General features: G+C 51.8%; 1 protein-coding gene across 1 annotated transcript in view; it reads left to right on the top strand.

The window, feature by feature from the left end:
• The first annotated feature begins 11,710 nt into the window (after positions 1 to 11,710).
• Positions 11,711 to 18,609, top strand: part of LOC100897289 (immunoglobulin domain-containing protein oig-4) — a 28,632-nt gene continuing 21,733 nt past the window's right edge. Inside the window, exon 1 of the mRNA XM_003739955.1 lies at positions 11,711 to 11,834. The gene's annotated coding sequence lies outside the window, so the exon portion shown is untranslated. The remainder of the gene's footprint in view (positions 11,835 to 18,609) is intronic.

Raw genomic sequence — 18,609 nt, 5'->3', positions numbered from 1 at the left:
CTTTCGCTTTGATAAATATATACACACCAACGAGATCTATAAAATCTCATATCTACCCCGCGTGAAATCTCGATCACCACTAAGTAAGATATAGACACAAACAAGACCGCGTGTAATGGATGACCGATTATCATCAACAGAAAACAAGAGCTGCGAAAGCCCGTTGGTATCAGTGCGAGTGAATTGCCCCAGTCTACGGAGAGTCGAGGTGCCGGGGTGGACGAAGACGAGGCATCATCCGGATTGACTCCAGACCCATCCAAACTCAGGCTCAAGAGCACACCACAGCCAAATATCGTCTGAAGGCGGTGCTTTCGCCAAAGCTGCCACTCGAAGTTTCAGTTTTCCAGAAATAACTGCGAATTCTAGCCTTCACCAATGACCTAATTGCTTACGCTTCGCTTTCCAATCCGACGTTCCGATAGGGACACGGAGTAGCTCGACTGAAAATATTTCTGTCAGCATTGAGGCGGCCCCTGTGATTGAGGCACCACACATAGCGGTTCCTCCTCCGACCGCACGATTTTCCGTCGCGGTCCTTGGAACCCATCTTCGTTCCCAGTATCCGGCTCATTCACGCGATTCAATCACGCGATTCATCGAATTCGATCGTTTCTGGCTCGACCCTTTCGATAAACATCCTTCGACTGGGATTCGCATATGCTGGATGAATGGAAACGAACTGTTGGTTCAGCTCGAATACGTGTTCCCACGAATTGAATGGGGATCCGATTGCTCGGTCCGGAATGAATTGATAGGCGCTCATAATTCCTCATCATAAAGTCATCCCTGGTACCCCCTGAGACCAGAGAGCTACTACCCGTGACTCGAATCAGCAGTTTAGAAGAATGTGCCCGAACTTCGATCTCCCTCCCGATAATCGGTCACGGTATCCCGTCGAAACTCATAACTGAATGGAAAACGTAGACTCGTGATGAGCATCGATGCGTTGCGATGGAGACGTTCGCTCATAATTTTCCCCATAGGAAGCTCCGTAATTGTTACTCTCTCAGAAAAGGATGACACACCGTCCGTGACCGACTCTTAGAAACATTCACGTCTGAGGAGCGTACGAACGCCCGAATGCGTTTGAACTCGGTGGGGATGATGATAAAATCCGACTGGGAACATTCATTTTGTTGCTACGCACTCTTCTGAGCTGAACGTCGTATGGCTTGCCGCGCATCGATCAGCGTTGGTCTTGGGAGAATTCTGAAAAGAGCCGACGATTTATGAGCTGCTCTCATTTTCAATTAACTTTAGATTCTAGATCTCCGAATGCGAATCGGGCGGCATGTCCAGATTTCGGAAGGAGAATGCTCGGCTCCATTCTTTCTGTTGCTATGTCATCTGGAAGTCTCGGTTATTTTCCTCCAGTTGTCTTCTGATTTCTCGCGCTCAACAAGCATCCCTAATGGTTGTGCAGGGCGGTCCGCCCCGTCGGAGGGCGCTTGCGGGTCTGATACAATCGACTGAGGAAGCTCGTCGTGTTTCGAGTGTTTCCCGAACATGAAGCGATTGGAACACGCAGTCTCACATCAGTGTTCGATCCAGGCGTTTCTGTGTACGGGACGGACCGGCGGGGGAACCTAGACGCAAGCGCACGAACGAACGAAACTTGACGCTTGCAACGAAATGAACGAATCCAGTCAGAAATTCTATTCGAAATATTAACGGCCAGCTTGCCGTCCAGCGTGACCACCTCACAAAGAAGCAGCCGAGTGTGGAGACCTTTATCGAAACTTGAGTCGCGTCACAGAAATGAACGCAGCAATAGAATGAGAAACGGTTCTAAACAATGGAAGTAGGAAGTGATCCGATGAACGTTTCTCTGACGGAAATGGTCCCCAGCGGCTTCTAGTCTTGTCCGGTGATGTAGAGTGAGGGAGGTTTAAGAGTCACAGATGACAGTGTTCCGCAGAGGAAAAACATCGATCAAACCGCGAGATTCATGTGGAGATAATCGAGGCAGATATGAATAGATGTTGTAATGCTTATGAAACTATTTAGACCGCAGGGATGGGAAGTTCCAGATGGGTCACGATAATATTTTTCCGAACTCTTGTGTTCCTAGACAGGAGAGATTATCGTGTTCTTCGACGTCAAGCGGTCTGGAAAGAGCTGGAGTTGGATTCCGGGCGCCTCAGCCGGAGGGGACTCCTAGCCCTCCCTCTGCCGGCCAGTGGGGTAGTAATTCGGCATACGTTATTCCGAGAAAGTCGACGGGGCTCTCAGAGACCCTCACACACTTTCCCGAGTGACTTCTCTCATCTGTGATCAGCGGTCGATTCATCGGATGGAAATATCGCGCGAAGAAGTTCCGCTCTCTCTACAGCCAGGTAAGAACATTGCTCGGAGGAGAGGACGATCAAAACTAGAATAGGCTTGAGTCACTCAGCTTGATCAATCGAAGCCGCTTATTTGCAGAAAAGGGCTCCTCTGTCCACTCCCGAAAGCGCTTTGCCGTCACTAGCACCGTCATGAATAAAATGAGCGGAATTATCCCTGCCTAACATTTCATCGTTAGATCAGAACATGAAGAGTCTCGACAATACTCGGATGATTAGCGGTCAGTACGGCTGCTCGCACCATCCTTTCTGATGTCTGAAGACACATGTAGGCATATTCCAACATGTATTCGTGTGCAAAAGAAAAAGGTTGTAGATACTGATGGACAAGTCCACCAATGCGGGCCAGGTCCACACCTCCATTGGTAGTGATTCCTCACGGCTGCTCGATGACTCTCCCGAACTTAGACTGAAACTCTCTATTTATGAAGCTCCCGTGTATACTCTGAGACATATTGTACGAACTAAAATGGTCAGCAATTTTTCAGAAATTGACAACCCGGTTGGCGAAAGGCGACATCTTCGCGGATTATCACTTCGCTAATTCCGGGAAAATCTCTGGGGCTGAGAGAGCGGTAGAAATCGAGCTGCGCCGAGCCGAGCTAAGGGGAAACGACGGCTGTTGACTGGGCTTATTTTCTTCGTCCACCTGAAACAAGCAGTTGGAGTACCGCTGAGCTGACACTAAGCTTTCTCCTCTCCTTGCTTCAACTCTTTCCATCTTTCCCCCTCGCGAGTCTGTATTCAGAGTCGGACTCCCTCACTGATCTCAAGCAGCTTCCGCTTGGGCATCAACAAACTTGCATGAAAGCAATTTGCCTGGAGCCTTCTTAGATTGCCTCAGAGTTGAAGGAACGCGACCGGATTCGAACGGAAGAGGACTCGAGGGCAGTCTCGCGACCCTGCGGAGCTCGTTTCCTCCTCGACTCCAGTGGAGTCCGAGACCCGAGCCTCAGAACTTGAGCAAAGGCCACAAGTCTTCGATACGCGCGTTTTTTGCATTGTGTATTCTCTGAGCATCGATAGAGTGGGCCTTGAAGTCTCGTTCGGCGACTCCCGGCTCAAAATGAAATATCGCGTGAACCGCAGGCGCAATGACGGCTCGAAGCAGCTATCAAACGGATCGGCCAGCTTCCCCCGTGTGTACTCAAGGAAAATCTCCGCTCAAACTTTAACTCGACTCTGCGGACAGGATGACTGGGACGGAAATTCGTGCTGATAACGGCGAAGAAGAGGGAGAGAAACACGAGGACAACACGGCGGGAAGGGGAAGGGTCGGCTGAGCGGGGAAGAACTCGATGCTTCGAGTGAATGTGGGCCGAGGATAAACAACGGCGCGGGTAGCGAATTATTGGATCTCTTTGAAAGCATCCGAGCCCTGTTCGCAGTCAATAGTGGAGTTGAGTCACATAAATGCATATGTACGGCATCGTCGACACTCTCGGGGTCTCTAGATCATCGAGATTGAGAACTACGCAATAGGATGAGACTTTCAGATAAGCTTCAATCGGACAGTCCCGAGTGGCGACAAATCGTATGGGCCTCGGATGGGATTCGTTCAAGGAGTCAAGACGGCAGTGCTTCCGGAACCCCGCGGGAAGCCGGAGATGCCGTAGCCTCTACTTGCTTGTGATCAGTAGACTCATGGCGCCCGACGTGTTCTCTGGCATTACTTACTAGCTCCGTGACAAAAGTGGAGCACCGCGACGAACGGAGACGGATGGAGCTCGTTTGCCAGTGTGCTAATTGCGAAGATCTTATTCGTTGTCCTCCAAGACTCGCTCTTCGGATGTCTCTTGCTAGCGGTGCTCAGATGTCTCCTACGCACACGTCACTAACACGTTTTTCGCTTGTGCTGTCATCCATTGAGTTAGCCGTCCAAACGGGAAAGCTGAGCATTGGAGTCGGTCAACCGGTCTGTCGTAGGGGAAAACGACTCTCCGGGTGGACGTCCAACATATAACGGTCCAGTCGAAGTTGACAAGCATTCCGGAAATGAGTCCTTTTTCGTTTTCACGTTCGCCACCGGAATCGCTCACTGTCATTACGTTCTGTTGTAGCACGTCGAGCCTAACGACAGACATCCGCGCGGCTTCGCCAGTCGTGGAAGCTTATTCGAGACTCAGCGCATTTCAGGATGTCTTAGCGATTTCGATGCGGGAGTATTCAATTAAAATACGGGATGCCCGAAGGGGAGTAAAAACCCGGACAGTTCGGTTCATAGAAGCCGCAGTTCTCCAGCTGAGCAGCTCACCTTTCGAAAGTCGGCAGTTTTATTTATCGGATCGCTCGACTAGGAAGAGGTTAGGTCAGGTGAACACTAATCGAGTTGGTATGACGCTTGGTCGACGCTATTTAAGATCTGCCTGATCTTCGAAAATGAACTGTCGATTTGAGAATGACTGCCATATTTCTTGGGAAAAAACTGCTGCGGAAGATGTGAGCCATACCGGGACGGAATAAACATATTGTTCTTGTTAGCACTCTTCCTCATTTTCGCTTGATCAAGCTATCTCGAGCCTGTCTCGGACATCCCCGCACTTAAGCCTCTTCCTCCGCAGATCCCTTCGTCTGAGGTACTGAGCGCCTTCGGAGACGAATCGTTTCAACAGACCCGCCGCCTGATGATGGACACGCAAGATAGACTTCGGTTCCTTTTCGGCGCATTGCGTGAGCTGGTTTCTAGCTGATGTCTCGCTAATGCTTTTTTTCGTTCTCCACAGTGCTCCTGTTTTCCTTTCGCACCCATCCCTCTGTCTATCTATAACTCTATCTCTCTCTATTCGAGACTCAGCGAGTACTGATCCTCCCACTTGGACCTTCTCGAGAGTTCCCCGCTTCCCCTCCCCCGTATCTTCGAAGGCCTTCTTGCGGCAACAGCCGCTAAGCCTCTGCTGGAAAAGCTGTGATTGCGATCTCAGGTCCCGCGACCTTCGCCCTCATCTGGACAATCCTCTGCAAAGCCGAGGGAAGCGATCCCGATTTCGGTCGCCGTGAAACCGAGTTTCTTCCGTCGTCAACTACTGAGAGCCTCGGCACCTGGTGGTGTCTCTTGTAAAACTTTTTTGTTGCGGTTCCGTTTCCTTTTTTGAGCTCTCTGTTTCGGATACACCATGGGAAGAAGGCTGAATCCGCTTGAACTGGGGAGGTCCGATCGGAAATTTCTCCTCTCCATCCGCTCGTGGGGCCATGAACACATTCCAGTTCTCTGGGACCGCTTTCGGCAAGCGGAATGACGGAGCCCGCCCGTATACTTGCACAGTATCATCTCATTCAGTCTTCGAAACCTTCCGTCGAGCGAGGCGCTCCACTATCGTTTTTAGTCCGAGTGGCTCTCCTATGTGTACTCCGTGGGTGGTAAACTCTCAAAATTCACTACTCGGAAGAGTAGCAAATAGATGCCCGCTCTCCCCCTCCCCTTCCAAGCGGAGCGACGGGTTCTACAGTAGATTGATGGAGAGGCGTTGGGCGATAGCTCCGTACTCGAGGCTTCCTGATCAGCATACAAGCAAAACCCACTGTTGGCTGCCGGCGAGTTTATTGTATTCTGCGAGCGGAAGACAAATAACCGACCCACAAATCCACCTGAATATTTGACGGCCCACGGGGGGGTCCAAGAGCTGAACAAAAGTCCATGGCCGGCCGACCGACCCTTCGTCCAGCCAACCAATCGACGCGAAGGGTAGCTCCGAAGAGGGCGAACGAGAACGTACAACGCATTTTTTCCGCCATGGCGCATGTCAGTTCCTGTTTCCTGCCAAAGCTGATTGGAGCCCCTCGCTAGGCCCCGTCCATCGAGAATGTTTCCGGAGCGACGATATACACATACATCTTTCGAAGGGCAGGAAGAGGATTCCTCGTCTAGATAACCGAGGCTGAGGAGGGAAATGCTACCTGTTGATGGAAGTCGTCGGAGCCTCCCTATGGCTTCGTATCATTTTCGAGGCACCGATCCGACATCGGGAAGCTCTTTCTTGATGAGTGCAAGTGCGAGCCCAGCAGTCGAAAAAGAGGCGTCTGACAGCCGAGTCTACGAATGTCAGCCGCCTCACGATTCCAGGAGGTCGGAAATAAATGGTTCCTGAGACTCGTTCGGGTCGGCGTTCGCACAGCGGAGATTTCCCCTATCCAAACCGTCCAGCCGCGCTCTGCAGTTGCAATCTCGACGACAGCCCCTCTACGACACATCTGGCGGAACGAGAGAAGTCCATAATAGAAATGATATCGTTCCAGTCTTTCGGATCTGGCACCATCTGCGCAAGTTGGCAGATTTATTTATTTATTTCTTTCCTGCATCGTATGGAGACGCAATGGTGATCCCAGCAGCGTCTTGGTCGCATTTGGAACGAATGTTCTCCTCTGTTTTCCTATAGGGCTATAGACTGATGGTTTCTCCTCGAGCGAGATCTATCCGCCGAGTAGCAACACAAGAATTCAGGAAAGTTTTGTCAGAAGAGATCTCCAGTGTTTCCCGTCTATGGGATGCGTCGATCCTTGGTGAATGCAAATGAACCGAATACCGATCTCAGTTTACGTGGGTATAGTGAGATCGGCATCGGTTTGTGCCTTGACATATACTAAAGGTCGAGGCATATACCGATGCAGATGAAGGCTCATGTCTTTCTTCAGATTTTTGCGCAGGTTTGAGCCTCAGCGCGGGAACTGGGAATACCCTGGAGCGTAGTTCGACGCGAAGTTTGCCCGGTTCCGCTCTCGAAATCAAGTTTTCGCACGAGAAGGCCCGAGAACATCATCCCGGTGATTACTCTCAGTCAGACACCCCTGGGGAGTCACTGGAGTCCTCTAATCTGTCGAGGTTCCTCTATAAGCTCTCGAGGGAAGCATGAGGTCCGCAGAGATCGAGTTGAGAGCGGAATCGCGATTTCTAGCCGACAGGCCGGCCGGCTCGCCAAGCAGCGTGCGGAGTCATAGCGGGCTCTCTGTCGGGATTCGTTCTGATGCTTATATCATTCGCTCGTCCGCGTGAGCTTCACCTGGAGCCGCCTACGGTCGATCGCGACCCGGGAGCTGAGCGCGAAGGATGCGTCAGCAGATGCCCGATCAGAAACGAAAAGGAGATTCCGTAACGGCCAGCCTCAGGCAGCTTCCACAGTTTATCTTGAGAACGCAGATTTTCTGTTTGGAGCCCGCTCCGCCGAACCGCCGCATGATAAGAGCTCCGGGATCAACGGAGGTAGCTCAAACACTGGGAGCATCATCGACGAGTCTCCCTCTTTCCAAGGAATGCTCCGATATTTTATCAGAGAACGCCGCCGTATGAAGAACGACTTGCATCAGTGGAGTCTTTCATTGACGAGAAAAAAAGGCAGATATAAAAATCTTTATGACCCTTTTTGGTTCAGCTGGACGCGCCGCGCCGCTGGGACGACCGACCGATTGCCGACCGAGAAAGCGGATGATGACGGATGACCGAGTTCCTTCGAATACTTGAGGAACTTTTATTTTTCTCGATTCACTTAGTCTCGACAGGCTTACTGTTTCGCTCAACTCCCTTGGACTGGTGATTCCGTTCGAGACCTCCGAGACGAACACTAGCCTCGTCATCTTGGCTAGAGACCTGCTCCTAATCCCACCTCGAGTCATTGCGATCGCCAGCAGTTCGTTCATAGAGATTGATATGAGTGACCTTCCTAGAATCTCGGAACGGGGGAGAATGTTCTCTTGTCGTCCCCGATGCGACCTCTAGGATCAGAATGCGGAAATGTGAGCGGCGAGGAGCGCATGTTGGATCGGAGTCGCGAGTTTATCGAGGCAGCTATCTAGACTCTCCTTCGAGATGACGACCGCCCACAAGAACGCGCGGCTCTTTCGACAACGTTTCTTGGGACGATCTCGCTCACATCATATCTATCGCCTTAAATCACGACGTTCCGGAAATTGCGTACAGAGCGTTTCCGTATGTCCTCATGCTTCGGCCTGCGGAGCGCATAATTATTCGCTCGGCTCCAAGCGAAGCAGCTTTCAAGTAACAGCATCCGCGATATCCCCCGCAGGTGGAGCTGATGAGTCAGTGAGACATTCGGCGAGGCTACGAGCGGATATTTCGCCGATGAGCGAACCATCAAATTGTTCGGCATTTTTCTGTTGGAACGAAAAGATCGATCCCCGAGTCATATATGCGGGAATTTATGGAAGGAGTCCTCCAACGGTACTCTGGATAAATACATCAGACTTGAGCCATTCGACAAGCCGGCACGGAAGGGAAAATCTCCACAGGTGCAGGAACTTGCCGGGAGATCGCGTTCCATTCCGGTTCTGTGTGCAATTCCAGGTGGGAACTCACTCAGTCAGTAAGGGTCTTCTCTGTGTTCCTCTCGAGAGACTGCGCTCTAAGAATCACGGACCAGACGAGCATCGGGTCCATTCGGTAACGATGTTCCTTCTATTTTGTTCCTCTCTTCGTCACCTTTCCTCTGGAGTTTCCCCAACACAAGCCACTCCTCTCCCTGTCTTCAATTTATTCCTCCTCAGACTCTCAATGTATTGCATTGGATTGGAGAAACCCATGCTCGCCCTACCCTCTGCCTCGGAGCTTCACTTCACTTTCGGAAACGTTTGCGACGCAATAGCTCATCCCTACCGGACGCCGCGGCGAGGACATGGTCTACACAGAACGGAAGGGAGGGATTCGCAATATTCGGAGCTCGAATAACAAAAGAGAGGTCCCCGGCAATTTCAGCCGGTCGCGCAATAAGATTCCCCGGCCCAGGGCTGTATCCATCACCAGTCTTCGAGCGTCCACAACGCAGTGTGGGTTCCGTGCAAAACGATGCCTGGACGATTCTCCAATGCCATGCGTTTTCGGGGTCCCGTTTACGGAAGCCTATCTGAAGTTCTCGAAGTGCTGCAGAAATCGAGTACCTATAAACCCAGATCAGTTCGGATATTCTTTCGATAAGGTCTAGCTCACGTGGAGTCCGTGGGAGGGCAAACATCGGGCTTTCTATCTAAGCTTCGACTTGATTCTTGTGACTTATGGGCGATGTATGTAGATTGACTTGCGATTCCCCTGGCTCTGTTGACAAGCGCACAGTGAAGGATGTCACGTTCGTATTGAAAATTGATCTCGTTCGATGCTGAATGCAGATATACTTATCGGAGCCGTGTATCCAGGTTTCCCGTGTCCCTCCGTAACGAGCGACGCTAGTGAGCGAGGAAGACCTCGAGAGTCCAGCGTGATGCTCTGAGATCTCTCTGTGCAGGGATCGGATGAGGCTTCAATTTAGGGAAATCCATTCTATTGGCGGACGCGTGAATTTCCGAGGCGATTAGTCATCTTCCTATCGATGACTGATTCGGATACCCCGTCTTTCTCTGGCTCTGGAGGATGGCCTGTATATGTATACCTCACATATGGCAGTAGGTCAATATTCGAGACTCATAGAAATGTCGAAGGACCTCCTCGAACATTCAGAGATTTAAGCATCGATTCTAGATATCCAAACCTTGCTGATCGGGAGGAATAGTAAGCTCCTCGATATAGCTCGAGTTTCTTCTCATGACTCTATTCAAGCGTCCTTCTTCTCCTTGTACTTCAGGGCTCCAGGTTGTAACTCTGAAGCTAGATTCCTCCTCCACTTCGTTGACTTGAAATTGCGCGGCGCTCGACAAGTTGCTCACTCAGGTGAACAATTCGATTTTTATGGATCTGTTAGCAGCGATTCGAGCAGCGAGAGGAGGGAGAACCCGAAAGTATTTGTCGTCGGGTTGGTTTTCGGTCTCTTAGCGGGGGGACCGGGGCAGCGGTGCAATTCACTGAGAAGTAACAACGAATTGCCCGGGTCTGAGAACGGTCGAACGATTTTGGCCTGAACGCATTGCCTGAGCGCGAGTTTTTCCTTCTCGATCTACCGACGGTATTCGAGGCTCAAAGTCTCGGGACAGACCGCCGATTCTAGGGCCCTCGAAACTATTTCAATCGCGAGCTCAGAATTTGATATTACTCCCAGAGCATGATTTCCCCCAAGAAGATCCACTCTTCCATACATATATGTGTCTCGATGTATGTATTCATGTATAGCGGAGGTGCCGGCGAACTCGCGAAATTCCACGGTGACTCATTCCGTTCAGCTGTGCGCAATTCCATCCGGGGGAATGAGCCAGAAGCGGGAAGCACTCATCCTCAATGACGCTCAATGAATAACGATATTACGACGTTATTCCGAATAGTGCGGCGTGCTCTTCGTTCGCCGCATCGGTGACACTCCACAGGTTTTGGCATGACGCCAACAACTCTGTCCACCTCCAAGCCGATCAGCCGAGCAACCACGGCTTCATCGTGTATGATGAGCACCATCATCGAATGACATGAGAATGGCATGGAATCGACACTGCATGCGTTATCGTCATGAGCGTCTACACCATCAACGACTGCATGGGCGAAAAGGTCGTTGTCGTGCTGGCAGTCTCGATGGTCCTGTTCGATACTGCTCGGCTATGTGATCTACTGAATATCGCAAACACTGCGGAATAATGCATGAGACACACGGGCGAGCTGTCGGCACCCTTGGCGACTCTGGCACTTACGGGAATTATGAGAGACGAGCGACACTGTTGTGACATTCGGGGCGCGAGCTGGTGTGAGATCGACGCAAGCGCGAGTGTTTTCGGCTTCCCGCCAGGCGTTTTCCTCAGTCGATTCCTGAAATAATTCATCCGGATACTCCTCGCGCAGGCCCGGCCGTTTCGTTGTCCCCGAGGAGAATCTCAAGCCCCCTCGAGGACGGCTTGGATATTTTCGAAGGAAATTGTTTCCGCTAATATTCGTCTGATTCGCTGCGTCCCTCCGTAGTTTCGTCCCCATCCTCGAATTCGCGCTAAATTCCGCTGTGGACTGCTTCCCCCTGGAAGGCTCCGGGACTTTCCGCGCGAAGAGAAATTCGCATGACTGCAGAATGCATTAGAGAGCTTTTCTCCCTCTCTTTCCTGTAATGCTATTCAAGCGCGGGGCCGTAGTTTCTCTTCCGACAAATGGAAGTCGAAAAGCCCACAGCCCGCAATCAGTCCTCACCTCGCCCAGGTTGTCACCTCTCGTTTCCCACTCTCGCTTTCTCGCTCTCTCTTCCCCCGCTCGAATTTCCTCAGTCCTCCCGCCATCAAAAGTACTTGCCCGGCCTCGACCATGTTTCCTGCGCCGCCACCTTTTGCCTCTGTTCTTTCTCCCTCGCTCCTCTCGGCAGGTTGAAAAATGTGTCTGTTTTGTCCGAGTCGCCGGCTGGACTGTTCCGGGGGTTTAAGGGATGCCAGGGTAATTTCGCACCGACTAGCGAACCCCATCCTCCCACGAGCGACGTGCGCGCCCCCAGCGGACGAGCCCTGCAACATAACGTCTTCCCGCCCTCAGTTGAGTCTCGACTGTGCTCTCGAAAGGATGCCCCACGTTCGTCGAGTAAATCCGGCCGCGCAACGTGCTTGAACTTCCTGGCAGCTTTCGCAAGCGTCGTGTTTCGCTGAGGGCTACAGAAGGTAAGCTGAAGACACCAACGAATGAACGTCGAATGAGCGCAGATGATGTCACTTCGAAGTCCTCCAAAGTTCGGCTATAGTTCGGAAATTGTTCTGATGAAAAATATTTTTTCTAAAATGGAGTGCCTTGAGCGGGGTGTTGATACATTCGCTTCCCCACGGAGTGGTCGTCCGACTGATAGGGGACCGGTGACTTCAAGGAGAGTTAGGAACAAGACGGAATTCGGGGAAGACGCGATTCGACGCGAGAATCTCGTGCTCTTTCAAGTTTTAGAGAATTTCGCAACTTCCCGCGAGTACACGACCGTCTGAGAGCTCCTTCGTAGAACGTTCCGATGCTGTCGCTCAACCGCTTGGTGCGTTATGTCTTATGTCTCTTGACTTCATCCACGAGGAACAGTAGAAATCACGGGAACGTCTCGGCAATCGGTAATCGCTCCTCATTCTCTAATAAATTCTGATCTGCAAACGGCACATGGAAACCCTCCTACTCGACCGCTTCGATGACTGCCTGAGAATATGCATTGATTCGCGGGGAATGCGGCAGAAGTTTTCCGAGGATGACCAAGGTGAAGAACAATGAAAGCGGGGGATGAATGGTAAAAAATGGATCAACAGCGGGAGACAGCGGCAGCGTCGTAGAACTTCGTGTTAAAAAGTGAATATTCTCCGTCTTGACAACAAGACAGCCTTGAAAGCTCACGGAAACACCGACAACTTTTCATGACACCGCTAGAGGAAGGCCTGGACCGAATGGGGAACTACCCCACTGAAAACGTTGCACATGGCTCGCTGCTTTGCCGACTCGACGTCGCATCGGCGTCGTCTTCCTATCCTAAGAGAACCAATCAATTTCGAGAGGTTTGGGGAACAACTTCTTCTGTTCGAATCCAAACACGCTCCGATCGCTCTCAGATTTTGAGCTCCGAGCCCCCACGAAGCCCAAAGCTGCACGTGCGCGTGCTTCGCGAGAAGAGAAAAACTCCTCAGAGGAGACAGGGATTCCGCGGCAGAGGGAGACTCTCGGTTTCAGGATGGCGGATCGCGAAATTCGAGCCGAAAAGACGCAGAATGCAGATGAATTCTGATGCACACATCAGGCGGCCTGAATAAATGATCCCCGCAGAACAGATCGATCTCTGGAGGAAAGATAGACGCGACACGCGATGCCGGTCCTGCCTGACTCTTATCCGCTGATGCCTTTTCCGTTCTATTTTACGACTCGGACCCAATTCTGTGGATCAAATTTGTCACATACGTCCCCAATCGTCTCTGCGTCTCACCGTGTGAATCCCCGTCATTCGGCTCCCGCTCTCCACAAAACAGGCTCCCGGACGATGTCGATCGCTAATTGTCACATTGCGCCATCGAGTCTGGCGCTCCTGGAATGGGGACCGTCATCCATCTTCGTCCTTATTGCTTCAGCTCTCTTTCTCAATCTTCATTTTTTTTCTATTTCGTCCCGGTCGTTCCTCATTCTCCTGACGCGTCTCTGTGCGTGTCGCCTCGCTCCCCATTGAGACGTCCTCCTCGGTTCCGATCGGACCGGTGGCGTCTGGAAGAGCGATCATCCGACGTGCTCGGAATTCCGAATTCTGAATTTCTCTTTTAACTACGAAATCAGCAGCCTCTCCCAGTTCTGTGCGAGCTCCTCCTAACAGGGCCGACGAGCTCCGTGTCACGCTCGATGTGACAATCACACGGCAGTCAAACTCGCTCGAGTCTGGCCCTTCGACTCATTCGCGCCATTTTCTCTCCGCCCTCCTACGATTGTGGGAGGCTTGCCGAAGTCACATCGCTTTCTCCGGGGGACACACGTTTTGTAAATCGGAAAAGTTTTTGGAGCGTCGTAAACAAGCCATAAAAAATCGGGAAATTCTCACACCCATCGCTCGGAGGCTTTTTCTCGATGATGGAACAAATGCGAGGGTTATATATCTCCGATGGGATCGCGATTCTCTCGGAGGGTACGAGGTGCCTAAAAGAACTCAATCCTCGACCGAAAGGGGACGAATGAGATGACGACGGGAGGCGTTAAGCTTGAAGGTGCTCGACAGAACAAAGTCGTTAATGATGTCGACTGACTTAGTTGATGCTGGAGGCGCCGGCGGGCTTCATGACGTCGACGTTGTCTGTGCAATCTTCAGGAAGGAACGACGGAGCACAAAGTGAACACTCTCGGCCAGCGGAGACACGATGTGTGACGGCGCTGCTTCTTGTGAGGTCGAGTCGACCTTGGAAATGGGGACGCTCATATCCTAGTCTCGAGGATGCCGAAAGCCGCGGACGAGTGTCCCGCAATGAACGCGGCTCGCCATCGTGAGTTGTCGTCTCAGATTTCCGTTCATTAGTCGACGTCTCGCGGACGGCACCCTCGAGGACCCTCCTCATTGGACGCAGCGATTGAGAAGAATCATTCCGTCCACGCCAACTCCAGTTTCGGTAGCTTGACATCCGACGTGATATTCTCGAACGGACCCTTGAGAAAATAATCGTCTTGTTTCCTCATAATCTACTGATTCGGTTCCTTATCTCCGGTGCGATAAAATTATTTCCGATGGATATTTTCGTCCAGTCGCAACGCAATGATGGATTATAGGACTCATTGTTTTTGATGGCGAAGCCCAGATCCTTTTCCCCGCTCGGGAACAGAGGGGTCATCGCTCGTATCACCGGCAGATAAAGCTGTGCTCTCAGCCAGCCGGTCGACCAGTCAGCAGAACCAGCGTATCAACAGCGATGCTCTATAAATAATGAACAGCTTTATTGAGAAACTCCTTCCTCTCATTCGGTGGCAGCCGTTGGGCAGTGAGCCGAGATCATGAGACGAGCCGGTCAGAGGCAAGGAAGCTGATTTACTATCCGGAGCAAGCGTCTTACGTAGAGGATCTCTTACGGAACAGATCGTCCACGTTCCGATCCGAGAATACCCACAACGGACGATATTGGGAGGAAGAGGGAGGGGGGTAAACGATGGATTCTCGTAGATGGAAAGATGCTTTGAGCAGAAACAGGTCCTCCGTTACCCATGTTTCGACAAGCGGCGAAATTAATCACATTCCTCATGAATTCCGAAGCGGGTATCAGAAAGTCACTCCTTGCTCGAGGAGCTTCGCCTCAAGGAATTTCATGACTCACGGATCCAGGAGCGGACATCTGAGGGAGCAGTTCTCATCGCGTAGTCCTGAGGGGACGATGACTCCATATAGCCAATCAGCCGAGTCATTTATCGGTTTTGATCTATTGACTGCAGCGAATGAAGGACTTGGAGCCAGTGATGAGGCGTCGCAAGTCGCAATGATGGCGTTTCCTCCACGGAGACCCCGAATTTCATCCTCCATTCGATTAAGCTCGAACATCGAGGTATTTGGGTAGTCTGCTGAGTTTCCATCAGTTCATGAAAAGAACCATGCTTTTCGAACCAGTATTGCGTCTCGGAGGCGCTCGCCGAAGAGTTCGGATTCGCAGCTCCTGGAATCCCGCAGGGCTCGCTTCCAGTTGAAATTAGCGGGGATCCTTCTGCTCCGTCTTCGTAACTCCATTCGGAAAGCGCGCATTCAGCACACGGACTTAGCGACGGAGACGCGGGCAAACTTATGCGGCTTCTTCGCATGGCTTCACAGAACGCTAAGAACGTTCCTGTTTGCCGTCTACCATTTTTCTACACCGGAGTCGGCGGCACGTGGGGCGAGCGGTGAGCGTAGCGGAGGTAAAGCGCACATTACCTAAATCCTTCTTCAGTGGAGCTTTGCCTCCGCGCCAGACTTCTTCGTTCCATTTCTCGCTTGCGTTTCTGTCGCGTTTTCTCCCGAGAAAGAAAACCGCTTTCTGTGCCTATTCTCGCTCCATCGGCGCGAATCATCTCAATTCCGGACTGATGCGGGAACAATGAACGGGATGTCTGAGAATTCCGGAGTCCCCGGGCGAGTCCACCTGTGAACATACCCGATACTGCATTTAATGTTCATTGTTCAAAGACGAAGCAGGTCGACCATCAGACAATCTCCTCGGTGGGCGGTACTGCCGCGTTCTCTCGGCAATTCCTCTCGGACATGCTCCGACCAGGACGACCGATCTCCCGCAGCCGGGTCGGTCTCCTGACCTCCTAGATGCTACGTTCACTGGCAACGCGGTTCGTGGCATTCTTCTTCGTCCTCTGAATTCGCTAGTCGTCGTCTGTTAGGAAAGTTCATCGGAATGAATATTGAGGCCTCATTGGATCCAACTCACTCGGCAACACTTAGCGTGTCCACTGCCCGCTCGGTGAACCACCCGCTCCCCCTATATCGCTGAGATTTCACCGCTGTGTCCTATTGTTCCGAGGACTCCTGGAACAACAGCTCGGAATCAGCGAGGCTTGTGTTTTATTCGCGAAGCGGGGTGAGAGATTAACTACGCGATCAGATTAAGACCCTTCAGTCCTGTAGTAGGGGCAGCGGTAGCGGTCCGCAGGGACAATTTTGCTTGTGAACAATCCGCAGCTGTGAATTGCCCACCTGCGCCGCGGGTGCGGACTGGAGCGGATCTCTGCGGAGAGGTGTTCATCTGATGCGCTGCTTTTGGTCCCCGATTCCCGAGCGACGCACATATTTTGAATCGTCGGCGGGGACATCGAACGGAGGCGAACAGACATTTCGTATCGAGCTCCTTCCCATTTTCTTCTGATGTTTACTCACCGTGATTCAAGTCTGCGCGGAAACCACACGGGGTGGGGCGCTTTTCACGGAGAAATAGCTTTCGCCAGCTGTGAAACGAAGAGGGAAGCATGGAAGAGAAGGGGGAACTTCAGGAAAGACGGAAAGACCGAAGGAAGAGGAAACAAGATAGCTGACTGCCACCTGCTGTGCGACTTGCCGAAGGGATGGGGTAGGCCGGCAGCAGGAAGGAAAAGCAGCGACAACACTTTCGGGGGAAGGGGGGCAACTAGTCGCTAAGTCAGCAACATTGCACGCCGCAGCCGTCGGGTCCGAATCTAGCATCCTAAGACATGGGCGCTAGAAGGCACGGCAACAACAACCGTTTCTCTCTCCCCAACTTCCGCACACTAATTGTGGAAGGAAACTATTTGTCGCGAATTTGCCCACGTCTTTCTCTATTCCGCCACGATGAAATTACCGAGCCGATCTACATAAACGTTTGCAGGGCACTGTCTCTAATCACGCGGAAGTTGATCTGATTGGAACGAATCCCAGATCGCTCGGTTATCTCCATCTCAATGTCCTTTTTCTGAGTGCTCCTCTTCTGACGCTGGGAACGCGATATTTTCCATTTGGCTAGTCGGCGGAAGGCCTTCCATCTTTCCTCTCCGCCCACAAATGGTCGCTCCTCGCCCTTCCCGAGTCTAATCTCTCTTCTCCATTAGACAAAAGTCACGATCTCGTTTCTTCCTATCGGGGACCATTGTTTCCTTGTATTCCCCCGTTGGCGTCGGCAAAGTGTTTCCCTACTCATTTCCGGCAATCAGACGCTCACTCGCTCCGTGCGCATTGTATCCGAATATTGACTCTCCGTAGCGAGACCTTTCGCTAGGAATTGTGATCCCTGCATGTTTTGCGGATTTGAGAGATGAGAAATTTTGCGCGGCGTGAAGTCCGGAGAAATCTTCGATGAGACATGAGACCGGGTTTCCGCGCGGAGGGGGAGGGGGGCGAGTCAGAAGAAAATCCCGGAACGGCTCCAGGTGAACTCGATAATAATTCGTGGAACGCGCTCCGACAAGACAAATGATATCAAACGCGGAGAGCATCACGAGGGGAACATTAACGACGGTTTCGGCTTCAGTATTCCGAACGAGACTTCCATTAGATTTCGCCGTCCTCTTTCGACATGCTCTGCGGCAGGGAGTTCCCCTAATCAATCGACGAGAATGAATTCTTTCAATGTCAGTGACGACTGATGATCGATGGCTTCGAAGGGCAACGAAATCGCAGAAATCCTTTCCCGGAAAACCTTCGATGGGACAAGGCGGAAGCTGGATGTCGAAGCAGAGCTGAGTCGCTCCCGCTTATCTCTCGGTCGGGGTGAACTTCCCCGAATCGAGTAACCTCGGTAAAGCGAGTCTTCTGACCATCGTCTGACGGAACATTCTCCCTCGGACTGGAGCGGCAGGCAGAAAGTTTGTGTGAAGTACTAGCGGGAAGACGTCGCGTAATACTCATGATGTTATTGCGAGCACGGAGTTATTTCGCTGAAAGCTCGCTGAGCAAGAGCATTACGAAGAGGATTTCGCAACGTACCGCAGCCCGTAACAATACTCCCCTTCCATTGGTGGGCCAGTGGACACGTAGATGCGGAGTAAGTCCATGAGACCGGACCGAAAGACGAAATCGTATAAATCTACCTACCTGGCTTCCCCGAGGGTGCAATTGATCTGCACATAGCACGCTCCTGGAAAAGAGTTCACCAGTGTATAAGCTCCTCTCGGATTCGTACGTGATGGTCTTTAGACTCGAAGGTGGGGATCCGGTGTGTCGGCCGCAAGTTACTTTCAAAGGAGTGAGCAAAGGAAGCAGGAGAAGGCTTTGAGCTTTGACACCATCCGGTGGGCAAAGCGGACCTAGACGATGGAATGCTCTCCGCCAACTCGGCTTAGGTCGGTAGCCAACGATTCGATGGAGAAAAGGTAAACACAAATTGACCCGCACATGTTTCCTCTCCCAACCGCAAACATGCGGACGGAAAAACTTTAATCGCTCACCGGGCTCCAAGTGAACGCGACGACGGCTCTTCGACTAAAAAGACACGTCCCGGAGGCATTGATAGGCTGTGAGCATTG

This window comes from Galendromus occidentalis, unplaced genomic scaffold (genome assembly GCF_000255335.2).
Source record: "Galendromus occidentalis unplaced genomic scaffold, Mocc_1.1 scf7180000076630, whole genome shotgun sequence".
Taxonomy (NCBI): Eukaryota; Metazoa; Arthropoda; class Arachnida; order Mesostigmata; family Phytoseiidae; genus Galendromus; species Galendromus occidentalis.
This window is presented reverse-complemented; position numbering and strand designations above follow the sequence as displayed.